The sequence below is a fragment of the Microcebus murinus genome, chromosome 5 (assembly GCF_040939455.1).
Source record: "Microcebus murinus isolate Inina chromosome 5, M.murinus_Inina_mat1.0, whole genome shotgun sequence".
In the NCBI taxonomy this organism is placed as follows: Eukaryota; Metazoa; Chordata; class Mammalia; order Primates; family Cheirogaleidae; genus Microcebus; species Microcebus murinus.
Window position 1 is genome coordinate 103,946,371 of NC_134108.1, and position 13,710 is coordinate 103,960,080.

Consider the following 13,710-nt stretch of genomic DNA (forward strand, 5'->3'; position numbering starts at 1 on the left):
CACGCACACCCACTCGGGGACCCGGAGAAGGCTGTCCCTCAGAGGAGATGCTCCTCCCTCCTTTGCAATATGCTCGGGGCCTTTGACATTTAAGTACAGTGAAATTTGTTTGTTTTCTTCTGAGTTGAAAATACCAACAAATGTCACCACCCGCCTTCGCTCTTCTCTCCCAAGATGTGACTGTGATAGGCCAGGAACTGGCAACACTAATGAGCATCTCGGGTCTCCATGGATTTGCAGGGAGATGCCGAGCTCTGGGTTGGTAACTGGTGGGCATGCAGGTGGCTCAAGCGAGAGAAAGGTGAGCACAGAGTTAGGGGAGGCAGGCAAGGATGCGAGCCCAGTGGTGGGGTAAGGAGGCAGGAGATGACAGTTCTTCTACCAGCACTATCAATGGAAAAATAACATGATAGTCCCCAACCTCTCACTGTTCCAAAGGACTTTTCCATTGTGTCCTGAGGGTTTTATAGTTCCCTGCATCTGTGCCAGCTCCTTCTGCCCCCCATGTGCATTTCTCAGGGATGGCGCTGGCATGCCACCTTATATTTTTTTGGAAATTATATCAGTTAGAAATAGGTTTCATTGTGAGTGATAAAAAATAAAACAAACCCAAACAATGAAAAGTGGCATAAATAAAGTAGAATTTCATTTCCCTCTCATGCCACAGATATATGGAGTAAGGTCTGCATTTCACTGCATAGCACTGTACCAGTGTCAATGGTACCATGGTAATATGTTATCAACAGGGAGAATAGAGTGAAGAGTGTACAGGAACTCTCTATACTATTTTTACAACTTCTTGTAAGTCATAAGCTGTTTCAAAATACAAAGTTATGATTTAAAAAAAAATGCAGAAATTCCAGGGCTCCATGGTGGTGCCGTTGTCACCAGGTAGCCAGGATCCTTCTATTTTATTGTTTGCATCTTCAGCACCATGGCTACCACCTTGCAGCCCAGATGGCTGCTCAAGTTCTACCCACCCTTCTGCATTCCAGTCAGTAGAAAGCAGGAACAAGGGAGGTCGTGTCCTTTGATTAAGGATACTGCAGGGTATCACACACGACACATTTACTTCCAACCCATTGGCTAGCACTTAGTCACATGACCACACCTAGGTACAAGGGAGGCTGGGAAATGTCTTTATTTGGGATAGCCTTGTGGCCAAATAACACTTAGAGATTCTGTTATTTTTATTTAACTTTTATTTTTGATTGTAAATTGATCATTTATAATTGTATATATTCTGGGGTGCAAAGTGATGCTACGATTTATGAATACATTGTGGGACACTGTGAGTGAATACATCCATCACCTCAAACTCTTAAGATTTTTTGTGGTGAGAACATTTGAAATTTGCAATACTCTATTATTAACTATATTCACCATGTACACTCGAGGGATCTCACTGGGGAAGAAGGGGAGAATGGACATTAGGGGACAACCAGGGGGCTGTGCATGGCCAGCCCTCGGAGGGACGGCACAGGGCTGGGTGCTGAAGAAGAGTCGGTTGATGGATTACACATCTGAGTCTCCAGCCTGACCTCCCTATTACCCCTCCCAGCCTCAGCAGGAAGTTGCCCTCACTTCCTTTTTTTTTTTTTTTTTAGCAAAAGAGACCCAGTCTTCCTTCCCTGGTCCATGGGTTCTCTGTGCAATCTCCTTGACTCCGCAAGGGAATTTAAGACGGAGGCATTCAGCTTCCTCGGCTCTGCTTTATGCCAAAGGGCAGGAGACGCTTACACGACGTGAATTAGCAGAAACAATTAGGCTCTCTCCAGCCTGGCAGTCTCTCCAGATACCACCCCCACAAGTCAGGGGCAGTGCCTAAACATTCACCAGTGACTCAGCCCCTTGGTTAAGGCAGTGCAGACTTCACATCTAACACAATCAGCCATGAACATTTTAACCACCTATTTGTTTGATCTTTTTTATTATGGCAGCAAGATTAGGATCCTAGAAGGTTAGGGCTGGAAGAGGATTCAAAGATCACATGGCCCCACGCGGCCTTCCTGTTGCATGTTTTAAACAATCCAGGGGAACAGGAGTGACGTGGGAAGCCGTGGTCACACCCTGGCAGAGGTGGGTCTCTTCTGGCTTCAAGCTCACTCTGCTCTCCTGATTCTCAGAACAGTTATCTTTCCCCCTGAGCTGCAGCTGGTGCAGGTGGGATCCGGCAGGTGGGATGTGGAGGGCGGCACCCACTAGCCGAGCACACCCAGCCCTGGGGGTGCAGGAGGAGTGCAGACCTCACGGCCTCAACCGTGCACTGGCCCCGCCGCTCCCGCGCGTGGTGGGGAAGCGTGAGCCGCCTCCCCACGTCGGCGGGCCCCTCCCATCCAGAGGGAGGCCGGCGATGAGTGTGAGGTGAGCAGGGTGCCACACTCCTGCCCCTACAGGACTGGCGTGAAGGACACTGCTCGGGAGGCCCCGCGTCCCGATCTCCCACCACGTGTGCTCTGACGCTGGGAGCACTCCTGACTCTGACATACCAAGGCGGGGTCTCCCCACCCTGAAACTCTGGGGCATGCTCCCCATTCTCTCTCAGTTCATTATCAGTCAATATTGTCAGTTAGTTGATAATAAAGGGACTGCCGTTTGACCAGAGCCTTGTGCACATTTCGTTGGTTCGTCCCAGTAGCAGAGAACATAGGTGAGTCCTGGAGTCCCTACACGCCGGCATTATCTGCAGAGCTCTGGGAGAGCCCGGAAGACGAGTGGCCACTTCCAAGGTGGGCCACCCTGGCAGGCCTCCCCTCACCTGCAAAACTGGGCTAATTGCCACACCCACTTTGCAGGGTGGGTGGGAGGACAAAATGGGTTAAAGCAGAAAGTGTTTAGCCTGTAGTTAGCACTCAACAGGGTTCACCATTAGAGGATGACGATGCTGATGTCATCCACATTCGAAGTAATGAAGAGTGAGCATGATTTGAGCTAAACTCAAATCTTCCGCCTTCTGAGAAATTCACAGCAAAAATTAAGGTTCGGGGACAAAGTTTTTAAAGATTCTAATCTAAGGTCCACAGCTAGTTCAGGTGGAAGAAGACATCCCCAGGTGGTGACAGCTCCCTCTGCCCATGACAATGTTAAAAGTTGCCAAATTTGGGGAAAGAAGAGAGACTGAGAGTGAGACATGTTTCTCAGTCTGGGATTAGTGTCATAACATCGTTGCAACTTTAAAGATAATTAATGTCCACGTTGACACAGGAGAAACTGAGGCAAAGAGTGGGGGCGTGCCTTAGTGGAGGTGGATAAGGAGGTCAGTGGGGTCTCTTGCCTTGCACAGAGAAGGTAGAAATAGTGTTGGAGAACTACTATTATGATGAGGGAATATAGGGCCGTGTTATGAGGAACACCCAGTCTGCGGGGGCACACAGCCCTGTCCTTGGGGAGGTCTAGTTTAATGGAGAGTCAGGCAGACTTTGCTTTTGTCATTTCTCCCCTGCCCTGATAATCAGGTGTCTTCCCTCTGTGCTGGCTCACTCTGTCTTGCCTTTAATAGATTGCAGTCTCCCAGAGGACAGAAAGGAACTATTTACTCAGAGTCTGTATAGAGCTCAGAACAGCAGGTGCTCCATAAATATTTATAACCACTAATGATTTAGCACAATAAATAAACTTAACCTCCGTTACAGAAGCCTGGTAAACACAGTATGCAGCAGCTGTGCTGGCAGGGCCATTGGTGGGAAGGAACCTGCTGGGGAAGGAGTTACTAAATGCCTGCAGTGATCGGAGAGGACGTGGGCAGGGGACCCTTTCCCCTCTGTGGTTCCCATAGTGGGGGGCCAGAGAGTACCGCTGAGCAGGGTTGCACGGGCCCCAGGCACTTCTGCCTTGGAAGGCTCCTTCCTTCCTTAGAAAAAAAATCTGTCATCACCGCTGGTCACCTTTTTCCCGGGCAACGAGGCATCCTGCACCCAAACCACACCAAAGCCTAACCCTGGATTCGGGCTGGAGGGAGATTAGATCACCACAGCTCTGCTTGTGTGGATTCCTACCTAACCTATACAGAATTTCCTAAACTAGTGGCGAGGTCCCCTGGGGGTGCTGAGTTCTATGAATGTTTTACATTTTAGCTTCTTATTTCAGTAGCAATCTAAACTGAGGTTTTTAACCAAAGCTTCGCCTTGAGAACAGCCAACTGCAACTTAAAGACAGTGGGCAGAAGGAGCAAGATCATGGAGAACGCTGTTGTGAGGTTTTAGTGTGTGCCCAGCCCTGCTTGAGTGTTTTACAGAATTGAGTCCGTTAATCCTCACTCTGTGAGATTATCCAATTTTACAGATGGGGAAACCTAGGTATTGAGAGGTCAAGCGACTTGCCGAGGTCACAGGGCCAGGAAGAGGCGAGCAGGGATCCAAGCTGAGGTGGGTCTCGGTGCTAGGAGGTGGCTGGACTCCGGTGGCCATGTGCTTACCACTGGCCACCTTGCCGCTAAGTCAGACTTCTTAGGAAAGCCCTTCCCGGGCCAGGGCCTCCTGAAGAAGCCTCCTTTCAAAGGTTTCTGTCGTTGTCCGCCTGTGGTAGGTCTGCCTCTGTCCAATCACAACACTTAGAATCTCTGTTTTTCCTTCTAGAATAGCCTCATGAAGGGAACTAGCCCTCCCTGCTGAAATTCTACCCCATGTCAAGGCCACAGTCTGCACCACTCCTCCAAAAAGTGTCCCCTTTGCCCTTGTTGGAGGGAGGGAAGGCTTTTGCAGAATTCTCACAGCATTTTGTCACTTTCTTTTTTTCTTTACCTCGAGATCAGTGTCATCTGTGATGGGGCGGGGTCACATCCTAGCGTACCTGGGCTGGGATTACAGCTCTGACTTTGGTCGTAAGTTATTAAGCAAGTTATGTAAGCTTCCTGAGCCTCAGTGTCTCCACCTGTAAAATGGGCAGATGTATTGCCTCATTGACTGGTTTAGATGAAATACCATACATGAAGTGCCAAACACACCGCGGACACCTTTTTCCTCCCCTGGACTGTAGTTATCCAAGTACGTGTTGTAAGCTCCTCCTGAGAAGAAGGAACACGTCCCATCCAGCTCTGTCCCCCCCAACCCCGCCGACCTGCACTCCCAAACGCAGCAGCCTGACTGAATGGCCGCATCACCGTTGCTGGGGAAAGCCCATTTCCGTGTCTGTGGGGACAGGTGCGGGACAGAGGGGCTGCAGGAGGGAGGGATTCACTGCAGTGGTCCAGATCTTGACTCCAGAGAGAGCCTCCAGGGAGGAGTCCAAAGGCAAAAATCTCCACAAAATAATGAAGAAGACAGAGGCAGAGAGAATGGGAGAGGCAGAAATTGAAAAGGACAAAAGAAGCTCTGTTTAGACTCAGGGACCCAGAGGGAGACAAACTGTCCTCTGTCGCCCCCACAGTTTAAGGGGCTGGGGGGGTGGGCCAGCGTGCTGGGGTGATCCCAGTCCTCACTGCTCCCTCCCCAAATTCTATCCACACGGGGCTGGAAAGAAACTTGAATTGGTGACCACCCCATCCCCACCATCCAGTCACATTGCCCAAATGAGGAAACAGAGGCACAAAGAGAAGTGGCTTGCTGAGGCCCAAGGAGGTCCAAAGCCTGTTCAGGGCAGGGACCCGGCGGACAGAACCGTCCCTCACTCTCCCCGCGGTATCGGCGTGGGTGAGGGCCGGGAGGCTCCCTTCCAACCTGAGGACAGAGGTATCAGAATGCAGAGAGCAAATCCCAGGGTAATGGGGCCTGGTGTTTGCAATAAAAATTTAAATGTGCTGTCCTGGTGGCAAGGCGGCTTTTATCTGATCAGCCTGTCAGCCTTAGAGGGCTGGGATCTGCAAATGGGAAACCAAATTGAATTCATATTTACTGCTCCTGAGTCTGCGGGGTTTATTGTTTCCAGCGGATTAGTCTGTCTCCTTCTCTGCCTCCTTTGCCTGTTCCCCATCCTTTCCCTTCTCCCCTCCTCCTCCTCCTCTTCCTTCTCTTTCTTGTACTTCTAAGTGGATTCATGTTCCAACAACTCACTGGGAAAGTTGACAAGGGTGAAGGCTCTCTGTCTGTGCTGGTTATTTTTCATGCATTTGCTCCTCCAGATAAAGTCTCCGGCCTCATCTGCCTGCTCCCAGCCCCAGCAGGCCGACCCGTGTGCACACCTGCATGCGGGTCTCGCACACACGGGCCTCTGGTTGGTCTGGCTGCTGGGGTGAGAGGGCAGCTGAGAGAGGGACGCTTGTCCCGCGCCCGGCTCCCTCCCGGCTGTAGTTATCCACAGCTTGTGTCTGTCTGCTCAGGGCCACAGCTCCTGTTGGCAACTCTTCTCCCACGACTGTAACCCCGACTGGCTTCTTGAAACTGCCATCTATCCTTGTCCCTCCAGGCCTGGGGGTGAAAGGATGAAAGGCTCCCCTCGGCTGCCAGCCCCTGGGTGCGACACCACCCTTTCTTAGCTCCCCTAACGCTGCCCACGCCTCTGTGAACAGTCCCTCCATTCAGTTTCCTTCAGGCGCTCCTTCGATTCTGTCTTCTGTTTCCTCCCAGGACCCTGACTGATTGCGTGTCTCTGCCCCTTCTCCCCAGAACTGGGGCCGCGGGAGAGCCATGGAACAAGGGAGCAGGCCGAGCTTCCGTTCCATTGCCTTTTGCTAAGGGGGAGGGCAGATGAGGGGCTCAAGCTGCCCCTGATCTCCGGGGAGGCATTCGCAGTCTGTGCATGGCGAGAGATGGGGTGTCGGCCTAGCACCCCTCTGCCCCCCAAGGCCCCGGAAGTCCTGTCCCAATATCCCGTCCTGCCCCTTTAGTGCTGCCGGGGAACACCGTGTGAGACGGGGAAGCCTGAGGCCCGACTCGTGGGCCTTTCCCTACTGTGGCTTTTTTCTATGACCTCTGTCCGCTGGGGAATTTGTTGGGGCTCAAAAACAGCAGAGGCAGCCTCAGCTGGAAAGCCCTCTTGCTTTTGTGTGTCTTGGTTTCCCATAAGTCCAGGCTGGCCAGCAAGTGAGGATTCTGTTCCAAGGCCAAGGAAAGACAAGGCCCCGGGGTACAACGTGGGATTGCTTTGCCTGTACCCGAGTCCCCAAGGTGGCAGCCCCCACAGGCACCCCATAAACTGGCAAAATGAAACACGCAAATCAACACCCTTCAGGAAGGAAATTTGATTTTCTAAAATTTTTTGTTTGTTTGTTTTAATAATCAGAGGTGTTATTAGGAGCCCAGGATTAAACATGCCAGGCCTCAGGTCCCACCAGCCGTGTCACAGCAGGGCAGGTGACAGCCACAGGCCTGTGCAATGAGACTCACCCAGAGCAGCCAGAGGGCGTGGCACTCACGACGCTCAGCCCGGCCTGCCCCGCGGGGCCCATCATTGCCCTATGAGAGGGGTTCCACCCGTCCACCCCACCAGGGCCCCTGCAGTGAGAGGGGAAACAGCAGGGCATTGCTGACATCAGCCTCAGACCTGGGAGAAGAACTTTGGGCTGATTCTGGGTAAAGAAAGAAGACACTGCCCTGTCCTCAGGGAGCCCCAGTCTGAGGGGAGACATGGCCCTGTCCTCAGGGAGCCCCAGTCTGAGGGGAGACATGGCCCTGTCCTCGGGGAGCCCTAGTCTGAGGGTAGACAAGGCCCTGTCCTCGGGGAGCCCCAGTCTGAGGGGAGACACGGCCCTATTCTTGGGGAGCCCAGTCTGAGGGGAGACATGGCCCTGTCCTCAGGGAGCCCCAGTCTGAGGGGAGCCACGGCCCTGTCCTCAGGGAACCCAGTCTGAGGGGAGCCATGGCCCTGTTCTTGAGGAGCCCAGTCTGAGGGGAGACACAGCCCTGTCCTCAGGGAGCCCCAGTCTGAGGGGAGACACAGCCCTGTCCTTGGGGAGCCCAGTCTGAGGGGAGACAAGGCCCTGTCCTCAGGGAGCCCCAGTCTGAGGGGAGACACGGCTCTGTCCTCGGGGAGTCCCAGTCTGAGGGGAGACACGGCCCTGTCCTCAGGGAGCCCAGTCTGAGGGGAGCCACAGCCCTGTCCTCAGGGAGCCTGAGTCTGAGGGGAGACATGGCCCTGTCCTCAGGGAACCCCAGTCTGAGGGGAGACATGGCCCTGTCCTCGGGGAGCCCCAGTCTGAGGGGAGACACAGCCCTGTCCTCAGGGAGCCCCAATCTGAGGGGAGACACGGCCCTGTTCTTGGGGAGCCCCAGTCTGAGGGGAGACATGGCCCTGTCCTCGGGGAGCCCCAGTCTGAGGGGAGACATGGCCCTGTCCTCAGGGAGCCCGAGTCTGAGGGGAGACATGGCCCTGTCCTCAGGGAGCCCCAGTCTGAGGGGAGACACAACCCTGTCCTCGGGGAGCCCCAGTCTGAGGGGAGACACGGCCCTGTCCTCAGGGAGCCCCAGTCTGAGGGGAGACACGGCCCTACCTCTACTGGCTTTCAAGTCAGACATCAGGGTCGGATGTCAGCCCATAATTACAGTCTTGCACAGTGAAGTTTACTGCTACCCAAACTTTGCCTGGCCTCTATTCTGGGTGGCTTGAAAAAGAAAAGCCAATTTTAATTTTAACTCTTCCCCACTGTAATGAGGAGAGTAAATCACAAGGCGAGCACCCACCAGCAAATGGAAATGAGTTTGGGATTAACTGCCTCTTCGAATTATCCACCCCACTGTTCCTCATCAGCCCAGTCCTGGAGAGGCCCGGCACTGGGGACTAGGGAGGGGCCAGAGGGGCCTGAGGGCTGGGTGCTGGCGAGTCGGTGAACTGGGTGCTCTGCGGTTTCGAGCAAGGGGAGAACGTGTGGGGCTGAGACAGCGCGGCCTGGGCCTGCTGGGGACGACTCTGGGCAAGTGAGAAAGGCCTGGAACTGCCCTGGCGACAGGAAACACATCCCTGTGTGTCCACGTCCTCCCCTCCCCCTCTGAGGTGAGACGGGAGGGGTGGGCCACCGGCTTCCCACAGCTGGGTCCTGCGGGAGAATTACAGATGCTTGAAATGGGGGATGGGAGTGTGGGAGGTGTAGAGAAAGAATCGTGAAAGTCAGGACTGAACCAAAGCTCAAACCTCGCAGTGTGTCGCCAGAGCTCCACACGCGCACACCTGGGGCTGACAGGTGGGAGCACGGGGTGGGGACATCCAAGGCCTAGGTCAGGGGTGAGGAACTTACGGCCTTAGGCCCACATGTGGCCTTCTAGATCCTTAAGAGCGGCCTTCTTCTGTAAAATTTGGATTTGAAGACTGCGGCGTTTAAGGATCTAGAAGGCCACATGTGGGCTTAAGACCAGAGGTTCCGCACCCCTGGGCTAGATTGATGCCGAGAGCTGCCAGCCCGTGGGCTGTCTGTGTCCCCAAAGCAGGGACAGATCCCAGGCAGCCACGGAGATTCATGCATCTGGAGTTGACAACACGGCAGCAAAATAGCACTTGTTTCCATCAACGCTGGACAAACAAGCTGTGCTCCCTGCCCTCCTCACCAGCCTCGCTCACATCCAGGCCCCGCCGTGGGTGGCACTGCCCCCTCCACCCACACAGCCCCCAGGCGGGAAGCACACGGTTCCCTCGCTCACTCACCTCCGTTCACACGCCACCCCCCTGCAGCCACTCACGCCCACTGTCACTCGCGCTCTCCCGCGCACACACACACCTCCATTCACATTCCAGCCCCCGCGCTCACACGCCCCGCCTCTCCCCCGCGCAGGGGCCTCCCTCCATTCAGGCAGGGACACGCGTCACACGTTGCCTCGCACGTGTCCTCGCACGTGTCTCGCAACAGCAGACGCCCGGCGCTCAGCAGCCCAGGTCGTGAGTTTATCCACTGGGCAGAAGAGGCGTCCCATTACGCTGTGACTGCCGGTCACTTGCGTGCGCATGGAGGCTCCTTCCCGCAAGGAGTGGCTGGTCCCTTAGTCATCGAGGGGAATGCACGTGGTTTTCATGCCACTTTTCATTTCCCCGCAGCTCGACGGTGGCCGGGGCTCGGTTGGTACCTTACATAATGACAGTTATAATTAAGAAGTTTGCCTTGGGCTGGGTTTCCCAGAAGCGGAACAAGGATTTGAAACAGGGCTGGGGTGTAAGTGGTTGATTCGGGGGAGGATTGCAGGAAAAGAGGTAAGAGAAGTGGGGAAACGAGATGAGGAAGGGAAGGAGGCCCATTAGGGTGTGCTCAGGAGCAGGTGACTATGAAGGGAAACTGAGGGCATCTACGGGACCGGGACTGTGTAGGATGTACCTCAGAGTTTTCCTCCCTCCTTCGGGATGAGGAAGCTGAGGTATTTGTCCCCCACCTCCCTCCCTAGCCCTGGCTGGGGACTGCTCTCTGGGGGCATTGATTCCACGGCTAGGCTGGCCCGCCCTGCAGGGGCAAGCATGCTCCCACAGCTCAAAGGGTACAGGGTGTCAGACACGCCCGGGGCTATGGCTGTTCATGCTAGAGCACTAATTCATTCATTCACTCACTCACTCATCCATTCTCTCATCAAACGTATCCCGGGTGCCTACTTAGTGCCAGGGACTGGGTTTGCTACTGCCAGTTCAGAAATGAACAACATACAATCCCTGCCAAGAAGGGGTTCCCGGGTGAATGGGGGTAGAAGGCAGACAAACACATAATTATACTGCAACACAATAAAAGCTATCATGGATGCGTTAACACAGAGGCATAATGCTGTCATTGAGAACAGAGAGGAAGCAGTTCTGAGCTTAATAACTTACTTACGATAACAATTGCTTATCTTGCACAATAGAAGTTTAAACAGAGCCTAAATGGGCTCATTCTGCCCTTTTGATGTTTCAGACATCATCTCCCCCCTCCCTTTTTTCGTGTTGTCTGTGCTACCAAAGACTGCTCTTTTACTTAGTTTATGAAGAAGTTTGGGGCTTCGGGATGTGGTTCTTGTCCCCATGGCTTTGCTTGGAGACATTGCAGGGAATGCTCTTGCCCATCTTGTGTGGGTGTCTTTCTGCAGCAAGCCAGCTAGAGCCATTTGAGGACAGGGGGCTCCTTTAGGGATTCCTTCTCTCTCTCTCTCCCTCCCTCCACAGTCCCCATCAGATTATAAGCTGTGACTCCAAAGTCAAAATAGTAGTTCCCTGAGATCCAAGGCTCCCCTGCCAGGTAGGAGCTCTCTGGGGTCTAGTGCCGTCCCCTCCCCAAAAACGCACTCATTGAGCTTGCCCCCCTTTGCCTCTTCTCATGGTTCTAGAAGGATCCCTAGGGTGGGTTTGGGGAAGGGGTTTGGGAAATCAGCTTCCTGATGCTCACTTGTTTTCCTTACTCTTAGAAGACGCCCCAGACTGTCACTTCCTGGGGGTCTGTGAGCACCATGCAGGGAGGTGGCTGCAGTGGATGTGGGGCAGGGTGGGGACAGAGGCTTGGCACTGGAGCTGGCACGGCACTGGCGGCAGAGTCACCCCTGGCCACTCCTCCTCAGAGGAGCAGCTCCCCCCCTACCCAGGTGGAAGCCACGTTTCCCTCCCCCACCCCCACCCCCCAGGGCTCACCTTGAGCATTCTGATTTGGGGGAGCAGTGATGCTCCCTCCTGGTGGGGAAGTCTGGAAAGAAAGCTGCTTCCCCTGGCAGGTCCCCTCCCCTCCCACTCTTATTAATTCACACTTTCCCAGCCCAGAGCACCCTGGAGGGGCTGTTTCTTTTTACCTGAAGCAGAGACAGGCATCTTGCTTGATTTACAGGCTCCAGGGCGGGTGGCTGGTTGCTAAGGTGTATTTTAAATGGAAATCAGGGTGGAGAGATATCACATATATCTCGCCAGCCATCTGCTAAATGCTGCCTCTTCTGTCTGGAACAGCTCGAGGTGGTTCTGACAGGGAGGCAGAGCCCAGCGGTGGGGGAGAGGGGAGGAAGGCCTGGCCCCGAGGGAAGTCTGTGGTCTGTCCTCTTTGAGCCAAGGAACGGGAAATTTCCTTTTCTGCCGTGCCCATTATTTTCCCACTCTCTCCTCATCTTTCTTTTTTCCTTTTGTTTTAAATATAAAATCCCATCTGGAGATTCTGATTACAAACCAACAGCCTAGTCCCACAACTCTATGTTTATTGCCAGTATATATGTATAAGAGTGTGTGTGTCTGTGCATTTGTGTGTGTGTGTGCGTGTGTGACTCTCCACCATCAGGGCCTGGCAGGTGGATCTTTCTAAGCCAGGTAGGCCTGTGCCTCTGAGAATGCCAGAGTTCCTTCCAGGCCTGTCCCCAAGCAAGGAGCACAAGTGCCCAAACGTAGCTGGACAGCTGGGTCGTCACCAGTTACTAAGCAATCCTGCAGTGGAAGCAGCCAGTTTCTCTGTGCACACCAGGCACACGGGATCATGGAAGCCTCTGGAGGGGACATCTCTACTCTGAGCATGGCCTAGAACCAAAGCATCCTCAGTTTAAATCGTGGCTCTTCCCAGGGTAGCTAGAGGAGTTTGGGCAGGCCCGAACCTTCTTTGAACCTTACTTCCTAGTAGTTCAAATGGGGATAACGACACTCTGGGCCACAGGATATGGTGGGACAGGCTGCTCACTGCACAAGGTTGCTCAGGTAAAGGATCCTACAGATGTCCGCAGGGACACCTCTTTCTACCTGCACAAGGGCACCTTGTGCACTAATGGCAGCACTTACCTTGCGGAGTTGTGAAGACCGCATGAAGAAATCCGATCAAGGGAGGGAGGAGATACTGTTCCTATGCTGGGTAAACACCCAAGACTGGGCTGGTTCTCTGGGACACTGTAGGTTTGGAGGGTGGGAGGAGTGTTTCTCTTCCTCTCCCTGCTCTCCTGTTTCCGCCTCTTCTTGCAAGCCCCTCTCCCTCCTTCCCCCCAGTGCAGCCGCATAGACATTCTGAGCAGACAAGCGCTCGCTCCTGTGCGGATGGCCTCCTCCTACGATGGCTGATTTGACATTTGATACCAGCATCCATGCACAGCCTGGCTTCTGATCCCCACACGCCTCGCTCAGCTTTGCCCACAAGTAACCCGTGGCCCTCCCGTCCACTTTCATGTGTCTCTTTCCTCCTGGTCCTGGACCTCTTCTAACTGCCGCCTCTCCTTGTTCCCTTCCACCACCCACGCCACCCTTAGGTGTTGGGAGGGATCTGGGCCTGGGGTTCCTCCTTCCAGCATTTGTCTAAATTCCTGCCAAAAAGAGGGGGCCCCTCACCCCAGATATGCAACAATTACGCGTATTCATCCCGTCCTCTTGTCTCCCTCCCAACCTGGGGTTTAAGCCGCCTTTTGTCTGGCTGTTAGAATAATATATAAAGTGACAGTTCTCAGAATACAACTTTAATTAAGATTCAATAGTCACTTCTCTGTCAGTAATCTTCTATGCTGATTACTTAAAATATATTTACCCAGCTCTATTATGTCACAGATTTAAATTCATTAGACGTTTGTTAATCCTCAACAAACTTTTTCTTTTTAAATTTGGTTCGTGTAGCATAATTTACAAGGACACAACTGTTTGCAACAATGGGCCCTGTGCTCCGAGGCTCCAGGGTGTGCGTCCCAAAGTGTCCAGGCCTTCCTTGCTTGCTGCCACCACTGCGGATCCTCGGCCCAGGGCACAGAGGGCAGGCGACAGAGCCCAGGGTGGGAGAGCCCGAAGGACCATGCAGGCAGCCCATCCACACTGCACCGGTGGAGGAGGGTGGAGGGAGGAGCTGGAGAGACAGGTGGAAGATGGCCCGTACGTGGGTAGCCTCGGCCCTGGGCCCTGGTGTGCCTGACTTGAGAATGTTGGGAGGTGCTGCTTAGCCTTAGAACACTGCAGCATTCA